We start from the raw sequence: 17033 nt of genomic DNA on the forward strand, positions 1-17033 counted from the left end.
ACAGAACCTAGACAATGAGCACTATCAGTCCAGAAATGAGCAAAAGTTATTACTGTCAATGTAAACAGTGTATATGAAACAATTCTTTGGGGTTAGGTGCATGGATTTCCAAATCTGAAAAACTGAGACATTTTACTGTTGATGACAATCTCAAAATAACAAAGAAGTACTAGTAAAGAAAGCAACATGGAAAGTTTTTGAGTCTGTAGCAAACAAAAACAGAATGGAGAAATGGCTCTGTTGCTTATCTGAAGAGGAGAAATTCAATATTATTTCAAAGAATATGAAATTAATACCATATATCTGCTTCAGTTTCACGCTCCTCAAAATGTAACCATTAACATTTAAAAATAACTCTTTTGCCTCTCTATATTCACTCAGATTTTAGATGCAGTATATTTTGTAGTGATGATTAAGTCAATTCATTTTATTCAATGACAATGGAGGTTACAGAGATAACAGGGTTTTGATAAAGATTTTTTTAGTTGGTTTTCTAACCAGAATAAGAAAGTCACAGTCTATCTCTAGACATTAATGAATAATCAATCATAATTCTTTATAGGGAATCTGAGTCATCTGCTAGTTCACAGAGTATCAAAACAATTGTTTTCCATATCGACTCACATTGTTTCAATGCAAAGTAGTAGAATAATTCATTGACTACTGTGAAAAATAGTATAAGGTGAGAGAAATGGATCTGTTCTTCTAAGAAACAAAAAGAGAATTAATTTGAAGACAGACTGCAAAAAACTATGAACACTATGATAACTAACACTAAATATAAGGGAAGTGCTGTTATTTGTTTTTATTTGTTTTATTTCTGCATTTCTGAGTTATTTAACTTAATTAAATAAATGAGTAGTTCCTCTTGTGTCATTTAACATATGAACAGTCCTCACTTGAGATTATAAAATTGATAGTGTGAGCTTAAACCAAGCAAAGCTATCTGAAACTTCAATGGGAAGAATTATAATTGTTCCATGACCTTTTAAAACCTTTATTGCAATATTAAAAACTCTCTTATTGTTAGTTATACACTTACAGGGAATGAAGAAATGGTAAAATTAGTATTTACTTAGAACAGGCTATATTAAAATGTTCAAAACATTGACAACTAAAGTGTTTTGTTTCTTTGGAAAAATAAATAAATAAATAAATAAAAACCAACTCCTAAAAAGCAGATCGAATAGTGTTTGTTTCCCCATCTCTGTTTTATGATACTTATGATATGGAACAATCAATGCCTTATTGAATTGTCATCCTTCCTTTTAAGTTTAGGTCAGCTTTTGATGTTTTATCTTTTGTACCTTCAATGCTATGAAACACCTTCAATGCTATGAAACACCTCTAAGAATTCTATCAACATGAAATTTACTCTCTAGTATTACTTCCTCTGTGATATTTCATCACAATCACCTTCCTCATTTATGCTAAGCTCACCTTCGCTAATGTCCTCTGGCTCCATATCGTGAGTCTCCCACAGAAGCCAGTACCCACATTCCCATACTATCCCACCATCACACCCTATTTCATTCCTGAGGGTATCACTTCTGTTTCTTTGCTGCACCATCATCTTTACTGGTCTAGCCAAATTACTGTAAGAGTCATGTTTACTTTAGCTGTTTAGTGGAGCACGATTCTCCCCGCCCCCTCAAATAAAAAGTTGGCTTTATTTCTTCCAAAGAAACTTATCTTAAGCTTCAAATTTCAAAGAATAATTAAGTCTCAAATGTAAATCTTTAATAGTCTAAAGTTAAAGGTGATATATACTTTTTATTTTGGTATTTATGATTAAATGTATGAATTTGGAAGCTTATAAGCAAGATGTTAACATAAGAAAGAGTGAGCTTTAATTCCTCCCTCTTCCTTTTTACAATCTGACAGAAGGGTTCAAGAGAGAATAAATATAAAAATAAAATGTGGCAGAGGGGTCTTAATTAGTGTTCAAAACAAAAGCATTGAGGGCCTCCACGGAGGCGGCCTTGTAGGTCGCTCTCAGTCTGCGGCTTTTCCAAAGCAAGGCCATTTAGAAGGAAGGAGTCCTCGTGCCCCATCAAAAGGCAGGGCTGGGACAAGGCAACTGAGGAGAGGCAGCTGCATAGGGATTCCCAGGGTCAGAACCACAATGATTCCACTAAAAGAAGTATTTTACTGTCAGTTCGGCAGCCAGAATCAGGTCACGACACCCTACGACTGGAGGAAGATCTCCCCGTACTACCAGCTGAAGCTAGCGAAGGCCCTATAATTGCTGAAGACTGCCTTTGAAACAAGAAAAAGCACCATGGAAAAATTTGGATTATTGACAAGATCAAGTTACTGCAAGTAGACTGATCCCAGAGATTTGAAATTCCCTGCTGTGTCACGTGGAGTCCCTGCCCCACCTGTGCCTGAGAACTGGTTGCCTTGGTCAAAGATGGCCCTCACCTCCGCTTTCAGAACTTTGTCTCCCGCCTGCACTTCCGCTGGCGCTGGAAGTATCAGCAGACGCTGAGACTTATGCAGACATCGAGGATCCCAGTGGCTGTCGTGAGCTGCCTGGAGTTTGAGGACTGCAGGGGGAAGTTTGTAAACACCCAAGACAGGCCTTTCCTGCCCTGGGACCACCTGGAACACTATAGTAAAAGCACGAAACTAATGGCTCAGGAGGATCCTGATGTCCCTGAATGATTTAGAGAATGACTTTGGAAATCTGAAACTTGGATGACTATCAATCCTCCCAAACCACGCCTCGTTAGGAAGTGACTCAAGAGGGCTATTCCTAGAGCATCTCAATTCTTCATAAACTGCTGACTCTTAGGAGAAAGTTGTGAGCGCCACCAGGCACACCTGACCCTTGCCAGAAAACCTTTCTTCCTCCTTCATTCTTTTGTTTTCTTTTTTAAGTGGGTATATATTTTTATTTTTTTAAAGATTTTATTTGTTCATCAAAGACATAGAGACAAAGAGCACAAGCAGCAGGAGCAGCAGAGAGAGGGAGAAGCAGGCTCCCTGCTGAGCAGACAGCACCATGAGGGACTCTATCCCAGGATGCCAGGATCATGACCTGAGCCAGAGGCAGATGTTAATGGACTGAGCCACCCAGGCATCCCAGGTATATATCTTTATAATTGAAAAAATTATAATAAGTTTTAAGTCTGTAAAAAAAAAAAACAAAATAATTAAGATAAAGCATATTGTATAAAATTCACACATGTCATTTTTTAAGATACATGACAGATGATTGCAGATTGAAGGGAATCACTAAGTACGAGCTCCCACCCTACAGATGGCAAGAAAGTTGTGAGACGTTACAAGAGGTAGAAAAAGGAAATTGTGACAAATCTCAAAGCATCAAATAAACTGTAGGGGTGAGGGTCAAAGCTAATAACTTGTCACAAATTGGTTGAGTGCAATTTCTGACATTTAGTAATGAATTTTAAATTCAAAGGCTGTGGCAGCAATGCTCTAAGGTCAAACACTGGTGACACAGTCACTCCACAGTAACTCGCTATGGAGGTGAAGCATCACTTCAACGTTGGGGAAAGATTCTGAAATCAGGTAAATTCTTTGATTCTGGGGAGGAAAGACTAGAAGAGAAGAGAAGGCCAACAGTATGAAAAGTGAAAATTATTCTACTTGAAGCCACCTTTGCTCAAGAGAGAACAATACTTAGATTTAAAGGTCTTCCAAATACTCAAGAAAATATTTGAAGCAGTGAAATTTAAGCATCTGCAAATTTGGTTATGAAAATTAGAATGAAGGACTCACTCACTAGCACAGCTGGGGAAAAAGCAAGCACTGCTCTCTTTTTCAGTGTTTAAAAACGATATACAACTTTCATGAAATATATTCTGGCAAGGACATTTTTAGAGTTGAGTTCTAACAATTCAAATGCTGATCATGCTCCTCCTGGAGCTTCAGAGTAAAAGGGCAGAATATTTCTGAAGCTAGATGATTCACAGGGGCATGATGGAGGTGACTCCCTCATGTTCACCATTTCTATAAAGAGCCAGAATGTTTGCAATGTGCTCTACCACACATTTATGCAAAGGTCTAGGGGAAATTGCTACAATTCTACTTGCACAACAGGATACTAGTTCCCATCATAGAGAGCTCAGATTCCTTCAGTAAGGATGATGCTTTTGAGTTTTTGACGTGGATGTCACCACTGATGGTGTGAAATGGCTGGATACAACACTGTCGCTAAACCTTGGGGACAGAATCAGATTTTGGATCTTGACTTTTTGTATTTGTCAAAAAAACCATGAATTTCCTTGTTCCGTATGAAAGGAAGCCTTTATATGTTACTGATATTTCCTATGCAAATATCCGTTTATAATGTTCATTGTTAAGTAAGTTGAATTAGGTAAAATATGAATAAGAAGTAATTTAAATTGGATTTTTCTTAAACCCAAGTTCTCATTGATGGATTCACCTAAAAATAATAATTGATCAGATGACAGTGATAAAAGAAGTGTAGATGCATTCCCTGAATCCTTTCTGCCTGTAATAGGTCATTCTGCTTTTTAAAAACCATGCCATCTATTAACACTTTATGGTCTTTCTGCTTCAGGAATCATCAGAAGCAACTGATCAGAGTTTCTATGACTGAATTTATATTCCCTGAAGACTGTCTTCTTACTGAGATTAAATCAGGTATCCACCCTGCACAATTATTTCTGTCACCCACAATTTATTATTTCTAAAAACAGGTATATGAATAGGATACCACTGTTAACTCCTATAGCTAACTGAGAGAAATAAACTAGAAAGAAAATATTTCATAATTATTTACTATACCACATATAGTGTGGGTAACAAACATTTTATAATAATAAATTAACATTTTTAACATAAAATATGTCAACATTCTTGCAAAATATCAATAATTACTTTCAAAATAATATTTAAAAATAAATATTCACTATTATTAAAGAAAATACACAATTCTTATAAGAAATATTTCTTATAATATTTAATAATTTAAACCCAAGCAAAATAAGAGTTAAATATCTGAGAAGATATAAATGGCTCTAATCAGAAGTAGTGAGCAGTAAGGTTACTAATTCTTTCAAGTTATTTTTATATTTGTAGTATTTTTCAACCATTATTATAATGGAATTTTGGGGGGAACTGAAAAAAACACTAATTGTGAGTGTATCTGGAAGAATAAATAATTAAAAATAAAGTTTACTTTTTTGAAACACAAAGAACATTTGGGTTAAGTAGCAAACTGTATTTAAGACTATAATATTTAGAATACATAATAAGCATTTGTGTATAAATAAATTAAATCAAATAAGTGACTCCCAAATACAACATATTAATGCATGTATGTATATATAATTTATAATTTAATAATTATAATAAAGCCATTCAAGAGCCTTTAAAAAAATTAAAAATAAGAATATTACTAGTGACCTGAAATCAATAATAAAGAATGAGTAGTCTTCAGTAGAGCAAATTCAGTCAGTAAGTAAATACACAGAAACATTTGACACTGAATTAAAAAGTAGAAAAAAAAGTAGAAAGCACACATTAAATAGCATTTTACCAATCAAAATTATAAAGTTTCAAAAAGATGATTCAAAATATCAATGGTTTCAAAGTGAGTTTTAACAGTGAACGTTAATATAGATTGATACAATAATTGTAATAGATAGACTAATCAGATTCTGTCAAACCCAACCCTCCTGCAGAATAGAACGGTAAACTCTGGACAAAATACAAATAAATGATGTTCTGAAGGCACTAAAAAGTAAACAAAAGTAGGCAGACTCTGGTGACAACATTTGGTACAAATTTGATAAGGTTTGGATATTTCTATTTTCATAACTTTTACCCTGAGGTTAGAGCCAAGATGCCAACATGAGGGTCGGCTTAAACTCTCTCTCTCTCTCTCTCTCTCACACACACACACACACACGCACACGTGCATGTGCACGCTCACAGGTGGGAGGGTGGAGAGAGAGGGACAGAAACACAGAGACAACAGAGTCTTTCTCTATTGAAGAACTAAAAATCAGAATTCAGGACAACCAGAGTCATTAGAGCATTAGTAGAAAATCTTCCAAGTCAGTGGCAATCTTAAAATCTGTGTGCAAATTCTGTCCAAATCTTTGGGCTATATTTTGAATCATACATACTTTCATCAATCTAGCTAGACAAAAAAGAGCTGAATAAAGGCTTGAGCTGCCATACAAAAGAGAGATTCAGCAATTGATTTCAGCTCTGTTGATTGTTTAATAACGGAAACCATAATTTTCAGAAAAGTAATGCAGAATCTAGAGTCTTCCCAATATAACATTCACAATATCCAGAATAGAATCAAAATTATTCAATATAACAAAAAAGGAAGACAAATACTACAGTTTCTCAAAAGAAAAATAATTAAGAGAGAATAACTCCAAATGACCAGATGTTAAAATTAGCAAGTCTGAATTTTATCATAGATATCACTACTATGGTCAATAACATTAAAGAAACATACTTCCAGTTATAGAAAAGATAGAAAAGGTTTACAGGTAAATGATTAAAAAAATATCAAAACTTAAAAGAATGCACATGGAATGAGAAAAAACCTCTTCACTTAAATAATTTTACTTAGAATGGTGATCCAGTGAACTTGAATAGAGCCAGTGACCAGAATAGATCCAGTGAAATTGAAAATAAGTAAACGAAAATACTCTAATCTGAAGAAGATGAAAACAATGACTTAAATGAATCGAATCTTTGGGAAAGCATGTAAAGAATTCAATATATATGTGGTGTATATATATCCTCAGACAAGAGGAGAGTAATAATGGGACAGGAAAAATATTTAAGGAAATGATGACCAAAGTGTCTAAAATTTGGTGAAGGATATAAATTTTCAAAATGAAGTTCATCAAACCCTAAGCAGTATGAATAAATGCCAACTATGCTCTGGCACAAAAATCGAAAATTTTTAAATTAAAAACAAAATACAAATAATCCAATCAAGGCATGGGCAGAAGACATGAGCAGACATTTCTGCAAAGAAGACATCCAAATGGCCAAAAGACACATGAAAAATTGCTCAACATCACTTGGCATCAGGGAAATACAAATCAAAACCACAATGAAATACCACCTCACACCAGTCAGAATGGCTAAAATTAACCAGTCGGGAAATGACAGGTGTTCACAAGGATGCAGAGAAAGGGGAATCCTCCTATATTGTTGGTGGGAATGCAAGCTGGTGCAGCCACTTTGGAAAACAGTATGGAGGTTCCTCAAAAAGTTGAAAATAGAGTTACCCTCCAACCCAGCAATCACCTTACTGGGTATTTACCCTAAAGATACCAATGCAGTGATGTGAAGTGGCATGTGCTCCTGAATGTTTATACCAGCAATGTTCACAATAGCCAAACTACAGAGAGAGCCTAGATGTCCATCAACAGACGAAAGGATAAAGAAGATGTACATATATACACAAAAGAATATTATGCAGCTATCAAAAAAAAAAAGAAATCTTGCCATTTGCAATGACATGGTTGGAACTATAGGGTATTACGCTAAGAGAAATAAGTCAATCAGAGAAAGACAATTATCATATGATCACACTGATATAAAGAATTTGAGAGGCAGGGCGGGGGATCATGGACAGAAGGGAGGGAAAAATGAAACAAGATGTGACCTGGGAGGGAGACAAACTATAAGAGACTTTTCATCTCAGGAAACAAACTGAGGGTTGCTGGGGGGCAGGGTAAGGATAGGGTGGCTGGGTGATGGACACTGGGGAGGGTATATGCCATGGTGAGTGCTATGAATTGTGTTAAGACTGATGATTCACAGACCTATACCCCTGAAACAAATAATATGTTAATATAAATAAATAAAATTTTTAAAAAAGAGAGAGAGAAGAAGAAAATCTTGAAAACTCAAGGAGAAAATATCATAATACATAGAGGGAAGACAAATTTATACTGTCAATGAATTTTTATCAAAAACTATAGAGGCAAGGAGATATCAAACTGAACTCCTTAGAGTACTGAGAGAAAAAATTGTCAACCCAGAGGTCAATAGCCAGGAAAAATATTCTTCAAAGATAAAGTGAAATAAATACATTCCTAGATAAACCCAATTTAGAGAACTGTTACTAGATTTCTAAGAAGATATTAAGTCTGTGGAAAGAAATGAGTTAATCAGAAATGAGATCTATCTGGATAAATAAAAAAGACAACAATTTTTTCATTTCTTTAAAATAAAAAGGATCATTTAAAATAAAAAATATAGCAGGTTTTTTGTGGGGTTTCTGATGTATGTAGATATATTACAGATAACTGTAACATGAAACATAAATGGGGCTTAGTTATGGACACAGAGTTATATGGTTTTATATATTTTATGTATTATGGTAAAATATTAACTCTAAGCAGACTGTGAACAATTAAAGATGATTTCTGTAATCTCTAGATCAGTCACACACACATACAAAATCCAAGTAGCTGTAACATAAAAGCCAATGGATAAAATGGAATTTTAAAGTTATTCAGATTACTTGGAAAACATATAGTAATAAATTTTGACATATTTTAGAATTCTTATTTGTGAACCACCTAAGGATTGACACTTACATAGTAATTATAAAGCAAAATTTCCTTCTTACAGAAACACTGATGAATACAGAATACATATTATGATGTTTGTTTGACCAAATCATTTTATATTTACTTGAGTTTTACATCTTGAAATTGTGTATACTTTATGGTGGAGATTATTACTATTGATTATTGATTATTATTATAGATTATTGTATTTTACAAATGTCCCTGCAGTTGTAAAGACTGTCTTTTAGTTATTCAGCATTCTTCTTTTTACTCTCATAAACATAAACACCCATGTGGAGTTAAGGCTTCTGATTTTCCTTCAGTGCTCTCTGCAACAATGTTACTGCATTTCTATCTCAAATAGCATTTACCAGTACTACACATTGTGTTCAAGAGATTGGTTAGGAAAACAGATTACAGCAACCTTCAGGTTCTGTGAGGTTAAATGATTTGACCTTGGTCACGGGAAAGATAAATGAGGTACTAAGAACAGTATCTGGCTAACATAAGGAGCTTATTTTAAATCTATTCTTCAATGTTAGTTTCTAAATCAGAATTTCTGCCTTACAAACTAAAGGGAAAATAAGCAAAGGGATAACTTCAATTAAAATTTGCATCAATTTAATTCTGTTGTCTTATATATTTCAATTTTCCAAAATGATATGGTTCTTTTGCATTAGTGAAATAAAATGAATTCTGGACAATGTCATTCAACAAGTGTTTATGCAGGTGGATGACTGAGAAACAATTATTTGAGAACCAAAGTAGATTAAGCCCCTTGGTTGAAAGAGTCTGAAACTTTGGTCAAGAAGCAATGCTCAGTATTCTCTAGCTCTCAAGAGACAAGATCATCTAGCACAGTATTCCTTAGAGTCTTTTTATTCATTCATTCATTCATTCATTCATTTGTTCATTCTTTTATTCATTCATTCATTCACTAAGTTATTCATTCTAACAAGATACACTTTAAATTAAAAATTTGGTTTCTGGAAATGAGCTGAGATGAATAAATTTTAGAGTCACAGAGAAGAGACTATTTGCTGTCCTGGAAGTGAGAAAACAATGAGGATAGAATGTGTTGTAGTCACTCTTACAAATACTGACTACATTCCTCCTTCAAGGTGTGTTTTTTAGAATCCACTTTGTGATCCAGGGCACATGTACCTGGGATAAATCATACCCACCTCCACAGTCTGTCTCAAGGGGTGACTAAAAAAGAGTGACTAAGGGGCGCCTGGGTGGCTCAGTGGGTTAAGCCTCTGCCTTTGGCTCAGGTCATGATCTCAGGGTCCTGGGATCAAGCCCCACATAGGGCTCTCTGCTCAGCGGGGAGCCTGCTTCCTCCTCTCTCTCTGCCTGCCTCTCTGCCTACTTGTGATCTCTGTCTGTAAATAAATAAATAAATAAAATCTTAAAAAAAAAAAGAGTGACTAATGTCTAAGGAATTTTCAGAAACGTTTTTATGTAAACATACTAGAATGTAATCATAAGTAAGAAAATAATTTATAGACATTTTCTAAATATATAATTTTCATTTTTCTCTAATAATGCATCATTGTTCTGCACTGTTTTACAATGCATATTTTATACTTCCATGACAGAGGCCAAGGGGATCTGTAAATAATTTTACTGCCTTATCCAGAGGATAGAAACATGACCTGCACAGGTCCAGGCAATGCTTTCTCAAACCAAGTAAGGCAAAAGATAAAGGGATGCTTAGGTTTTCACTTGGGCAAACAGTATTAATGATGGCCTGAAGTTAAGGTGGTATGTTGGCCAGGTTGTTTCTGTTTCTTCTTCCTTTAACCTACCTTGTTTCCATGGTTTCTGTCGAATTCACTTGCCTGCTTCTCTTAGTCTGGTGTTCCAATAAATTTTATTTCTGCTTAAGATAGCCACAGTGAACTTTAATGTCTTGCAATCAAGAACTTTGATAACAACAAAAAATCTTTACTATATAAATAAGTATGGACTTTAGATTTCTCCATAACATTTGTGGATTTTAAAATGGTGTGTGTAGGGCGCCTGGGTGGCTCAGTGGGTTAAGGCCGCTGCCTTCGGCTCGGGTCATGGTCCCGGGGTCCTGGGATCGAGCCTCACGTCGGGCTCTCTTCTCGGCGGGGAGCCTGCTTCCCTTCCTTTCTCTCTGCCTGCCTCTCTGCCTGCTTGTGGTCTGTCTGTCAAATAAATAAATGGAATCTTTAAAAAAAAAAAAGAAAAAGAAAAAAAATAAAATAAAATAAAATGGTGTGTGTAGCCTTTATTTTTTTTCCCAAAACCTTATTACTGTTTCTGAGTCATTCGGGCTAACCTTTATCTGTCAACTTACTTTTTAATTTCTGTTTTGTAAAACAGGGAGGCATACATTTGTTATTTCCGTGATCAACCTTTAAGGAGCCAAAGCCTTTTAGCTTCCTGCTGTAGCACAAAATAAGATAGAGATGTGAATATCTGTTATTGTGTTAACCTTGAGTGCCAGATGGTAAAAAAGGAGACACTTTCTGCAAAAGCCAAAGGATTGAACAGTAAGGACTACAGAGAAGATAGAGAATACTCCACAATTATTTCCACATTTCTCAATCCTATTCCAATTTCAGCTTGATTAAAACACAAAGCAACTGTTGCTATCACAGGGGAATACATTTGTTACTGTGTTATTTACTGTTTTCTTTTCTTCTTCTTTTTCTTCATTTAAGTAGGCCCCATGGACAGCGTGAAGCCCAGTGCAGGGCTCGAACTCACAATGCTGAGATCAAGATGTGATCAAGAGTCAGATGCTTAACTGACTGAGCCACGCAGGTGCCTCCTGTAATGTTTACCCTTAATTAGAAGGGATGTATCCTTAGAGATTTCCTAACTTTATCATGTGAGCTTTTTTTTTTTTTTTGCTGGTTATATTAAACTCTACATTTTAACTTCAGATTTATAATTCAATCCTTGTTTAGCATCCAAAAATCAGAAACAAAAAAATCTTTAAAAAAGAGTTTATAAATTATCTATTGTGGTTTGATTAAAAGCACAAGAAAGTGCTGCATGAGAATAGATCATGTTTATTATCTAATTGCAAGAAGGAGCATGAGAATATGAGTAAACAAAACAATTTTGCATCAGTTTACTGTGACAGATTCAAGGACATGCCTAAAAAGCAACTAATTTGAATTTAAAACCAAATTCAACACACATCAGGCAGAAGACAGTCAACATTTTAGAGGTAGGAAAAGAAAACATATCAATGACAATTTAGAGACGATTTTTTCAAGTAATGCCATTTCAGGAAGAGGTATGCCTTCCTTAGTACTTCCTTATCCACATGTGTTTATTAAGGAGGATGCTAAAATTTAAGGAACATATATTACTAATAGAGATGGATATATCTGGTACAGGAAGACAATTTGTGGACAAAACAAACCAAAAATTGAAAATGGAATCTCCCCTTCATGAACTTCCTCCTAAAATAAAATTCTACATTATTAAAGAAGGAGCACGTATTTTGGAGGGTTCTTAGTAGTAGTGTTTGCTTTAAGTGCAATGCAATATGTATATTCTAGGACATGTTTAACAGAAATAATTCTTATAAAGTTGTAATTATAATCCGTCTTTATGAAAAATTAGAACTTAAGTAGGTATTCAAATATTTGTTTATATTTAATGTTTTCCATATATTTTTAATTGCTTTGATTGCTTTTTAAAATATAAGCTGGGGGTGCTTGTGTGGCTCACTGGGTTAAGCCTCTGCCTTCAGCTCAGGTCATGGTCTCAGGGTCCTGGGATCAAACCCCACAGGGAGCCTGTTTCCCCCTCTCTCTCTGCATGCCTCTCTGCCTACTTGTGATCTCTCTCTCTTTCAAATAAATAAATAAAATCTTTTAAAAAATAAAAATAAATATAAGCTGGAAAGCTGACATATTTGATTACTGAAAAAAATTTCTAAAATGTTAAATAATCATTAAGTACTATTAATAATTATTAGTGAACAGTATTTATTATTATGTCAAAACACATACATAACTATATATTGATTTATTAGCCAAATTATAGATACTATTTCAATATTTCTTAATACTTAAAAATAAGAATTCTTGTGATAATTTATCCAAAAAATCTCATATACTCTATCACTTACCAAAGAAATACCTATAATTGTTTTAAAACTTTTATTTTACTTAAAACTTTGATGAGGAGAGACCAGATCATTCCCAACAGTATTGCCTAAATTTTAAAATTGCATAATAAAGTTTTGAGGAGTGATTAACTTTACAGCAACATAACTTAAAGTGGAGGTACACATAATTTTAAGGAAATATTAGAATGCATCCCTCATTTAACTCCATCACTCTGATGTCCATCATGGGGATATACTGGGGAATTAGAAGAAGAATAAACTCTCTTTTCACAAAGGCATTACAAGCTAGTAAAGAGGCAAAGTACATACATGAGGTAGTTAAGTAAAAATATAAAGTACACATACAGATCTATTTTATGAAGATGATTCTAAGTGCACTTGAAAGCCTTGAAGAAAGACACAATGAAGAGTCTGAGCCTTGAGATAAGTTATATTGGGACAGCTGATATAAAGAGAAGAGGCAGCTTGTTCTAAAACAAAGTGAAAAAAAAAATCAAGAGTAGGGAGCAAACTGCATGTGACTTTCTGTTTTTCCCAAAACAAAGAGAATGAGATGCAAGTTTTTTCAAGCAAATCACGATAGAGGTTTTGAAAGTCCCTAAGAACTCTATGTACATAGTATAAAGATAGTCTATGCAGTTATGTTAGAGAGTTGATTAACTCTGATTCTTAGCTGTGTTAAGAGGATGATTAAAATAAATTTGAAAAAAGTAAATCTAAATATATATGTATTAGGTAAAATTAACATTGTTAAAATGATTTTATGATGGAGCTAGTGTACATACAGAAAGTGAGCATTAGAAGAACAATAAAAATAGAGCTACCCTATGACCCAGCAATTGCACTACTGGTTATTTACCCCAAAGATATAGATGTAGTAAAAAGAAGAGCCATATGTACCCAATTTTCTTGGCAACAATGTCCACAATAGCCAAACTGTAGAAATAGTTGAGATATGGTCCATATACACAATGGAATATTACTCAGCCATCAGAAAGGACGAATACCCAAGGTTTGCATTGACATGGATGGGACTAGAGGAGATTATGTTAATTGAAATAAGTCAAGCAGAGGAAGTCAATTATCATATGGTTTCACTTATTTGTGGGACATAAAGAATAGCATGGAGGACATTAAGGGGAGGAAGGGAAAAATGAAGGGGGGGATCCTGGAGGGGAGACAAACTGTGAGAGACTATGGACACAGAAACAAACTGAGGGTTTTAGAAATGAGAAGGATGGGTTGGCCTGGTGATGGGTATTAAGAAAGGCACATGTTGCATAGAGCACTGGGTGTTATACACAAACAATGGATCATGGAACACTACATCAAAAACCAATGATGTACTGTATTGTGTCTAACATAACATAATGATAATAATAATAGAAAAAGAAGAGCATTAAGATCACCACGCTTTTCTAAATTAAACCCTCAAAAAGAAAGGAAGGGATAATATTATTGTGGGTATAAGTGAAATTAGGGGGCATGCTTCACACATTGGATATAGGAACAATATTTTTGTTTTAATTATAGGAGTCATTTATTTTAATGTGCTAAATTATTTTAATGTGTTCATAAAATAAGTCATATTGTTAAAATTTAAATCACAATAAACAAGTTACCTTAGTAAAAATCACATACAAGTAATTCCAATGTTTAATTTATTTGTCTTGTAATCTTGTGATGCTCTGGGGAAAAAAAAAATTCTTGAGTATGGATGACTCTGTTGCCCCTTCTAACCTACCTAAAGTAGAAGAGGTTATGTTAGCATTACTGTCTCTATGGTGACATTATGAAGTGTCCATTTTTTTTTTTATTTTTTTAAGATTTATTTATTTATTTGAGAGAAAGAGAGAGGGAGGGGGCAGAGGGAGAGGGAAGAATCTCAAGCAGACTTCCTATAGAGCGCAAAGCCCAACACACTGGATCCACAATCTGAGATCTTGGCCTGAGATGAAACCAAGAGTCAGATGCTTAAACGACTGAGACACCAGGTGCCCCTTGAGGTGTCCATTTTAAAAGAAAAACTTTGAAAGTCAGAATTTTTCTTCAAGAAAAATATGAGTAAATGCAAAAAGTTTGTCAAACAATACTTTGTTAATGTTAAAACCTTAGGTAGCTACACCAGTATCAATAATATTAGAAGATGTTTAAAACTGAAGCTGCTGAAGAGGATACCTGTACTCTAATCCTAAATTAATTATCTTGCTTAAAACAAGAATGAATAAGAAAATTGAAGGTAGACATATATTTTTAATAGATTTTAAAACTTTAATTTTCTTGTAGGAAAAAAGGCAGAATAGATAAATTGTCTTGTAGTTCTATAAATTTCTTCAGTTAAAGAAATTAGCTTGATAATGACAGATATATAGTATTTTTAAGGGGGGCATTTACAGATTTGGAATCAATTTCAGCTATGGCTAAACTGAAGATTATTGAAGACGCTTTCTAGGGCAACATAACTTTAAATGGGCATGGCAGGGATGAACTGTCCATCTCATTACCCAGTGAGTATGAAGTAATATTTGTCAACAGTTAATGAGCAGAATTTTGCAGTAGAAGGAAGAATTTTTCAGGAACCTTTATAAAATCCTCAGATACTGACAACCAAATGCTCATTTGATAACAGCACTGTTAGGTCTCCACAGAAGAAAGATCAGTTAACCGCACATAAGCTCCATCCATGCCACTGTTCATCTCCTATGCCTGGATGAGAGAAGTTGATGTAAATCAGTCAACAAATGGGAATTTTGGGGTTCTGGTACTGGAAGCACTTTTCTTTTCTATTTTGGTTATACGGTTTCTAAGATCTCTCTCTCTCTCTCTTTCAACAACTCCTTGCACAGATACTACTGTTACGGCCAGGGGGCTGACAATTCCTTCATAACCAGACCTTCCTTACAGTGAAAATGTGTGACCAGGGGGAAAACAACCACCAATAGCAACAAAAATAGCTCTTAGTTCACCTAAGAGGGTAGGGGTGGGTATTAGAATTGTAAGAGTGTGAGTTTAGAGGAAAAGTTTAAAGAAAATTTTCACTTACTTAGGCTTACCTCTAGCATGAAGAAAAAGATGCTGCAAAATTTAAGCTGATCTGGGAAATATATAGTGGCTTGGGAATCATCAACCATTACTAGCATCCTTACAAGGAATGGTTTTTATTGTCTATGCTTATATCCTCTACATATATCTTCGTTTAGAATCCAACCTAGCAGTTAGATGCAGTCTTAGTAGCTCACTGTTTGATGACGGGATTGAGGAATTGTGGTTCAGCCGTCCAAAGGGGACACATGAGACTTGTATTTGTTGTGGCTGCTGGATAGTAAAAGAGTTTAGGAAGAGCCAGGGAATTGTTTGGAAATATTTTCTGGGGACAGTATTTTTTTACAAATAGAATAATTGATTTAATAGTGAGGATTTATAACATTTTCACTGGATCAAATCTGTAGTATTATATAACTTTCATTTGAATTTTATTGGATAATATAGAAGTATAAAATTCAGATCAGAAAAACCTATTGATTGACTTCTCGACTGAAATAGGAGGTCTTGAGGTCAGATTAAAGATTAATGTCCTGTAATGTTCCATTTAAGAAGCTTCTGTTTATAACAGAGAAGAGATACTGTATGAGCTTTCATTGACCACTGTGTTGATATCATTGTTGCCAAATTAATACAACAGCTTGGATAGAGGTTTCTGAAATAATATAATATAGTTATATTAGATATAGATATAACAGTTATATCTATATATATCTATATATATCTATATAGTTATATCTATATATCTATATATTATATCTATATCTATATGAGATATAGATATAATAGTTCTAGTCAGCGCTCTCCAGCTAATTATTAATAGGTTATTAATATTAATGAGATAAGGTATACTTATTTGACCTTCAGGGGAAATTCTAGGTTAATCTCAATTACTCACTTCCTATGATTTCATCACCAAATATTTAGGATATTTACTAGACCATAATACAGGCACAACTTCTCTTTTTTTAACTTAGAGTATGGTTTCTTTGAGAATTTTTCTTTTTATTTGTCCACAGTTCTTGCATCAGAAGAGCCTCAGGTGATTCCATCTGGAAGTTGCCCCATCCAGTGGCTTAAGCCCTGGAATGAATTACCTTGTTCAAGTTTTTTGCTATCATTGGAGTAATCCATTGAAACTACAGAGGGGAGGGAAAGAAGCAAAATAAAAGTTCAGCAGTAGTAAAGTCCCCTCTATGCATATGCTTACCTTGTGGTTTCTGTAAGAAGAGGGTACAGAAATGTTGGCAAAAAGAAATGATTTAGAATTTCATGGTCTAATGTCTGAGGTCATTCTCTGTCTCTATCATTATCAAATA

At 34.3% G+C, this 17033-nt stretch overlaps 2 pseudogenes; both read left to right on the forward strand.

Annotated features, from left to right (window-relative positions):
• The first annotated feature begins 2125 nt into the window (after nt 1-2125).
• Nucleotides 2126-2704, forward strand: LOC125095657 (DNA dC->dU-editing enzyme APOBEC-3H-like; annotated as a pseudogene).
• Nucleotides 2705-3209: 505 nt separating this feature from the next.
• Nucleotides 3210-17033, forward strand: part of LOC125095658 (40S ribosomal protein S6-like) — a 72748-nt pseudogene continuing 58924 nt past the window's right edge.

This window comes from Lutra lutra, chromosome 3 (genome assembly GCF_902655055.1).
Source record: "Lutra lutra chromosome 3, mLutLut1.2, whole genome shotgun sequence".
Lineage (NCBI taxonomy): Eukaryota > Metazoa > Chordata > Mammalia > Carnivora > Mustelidae > Lutra > Lutra lutra.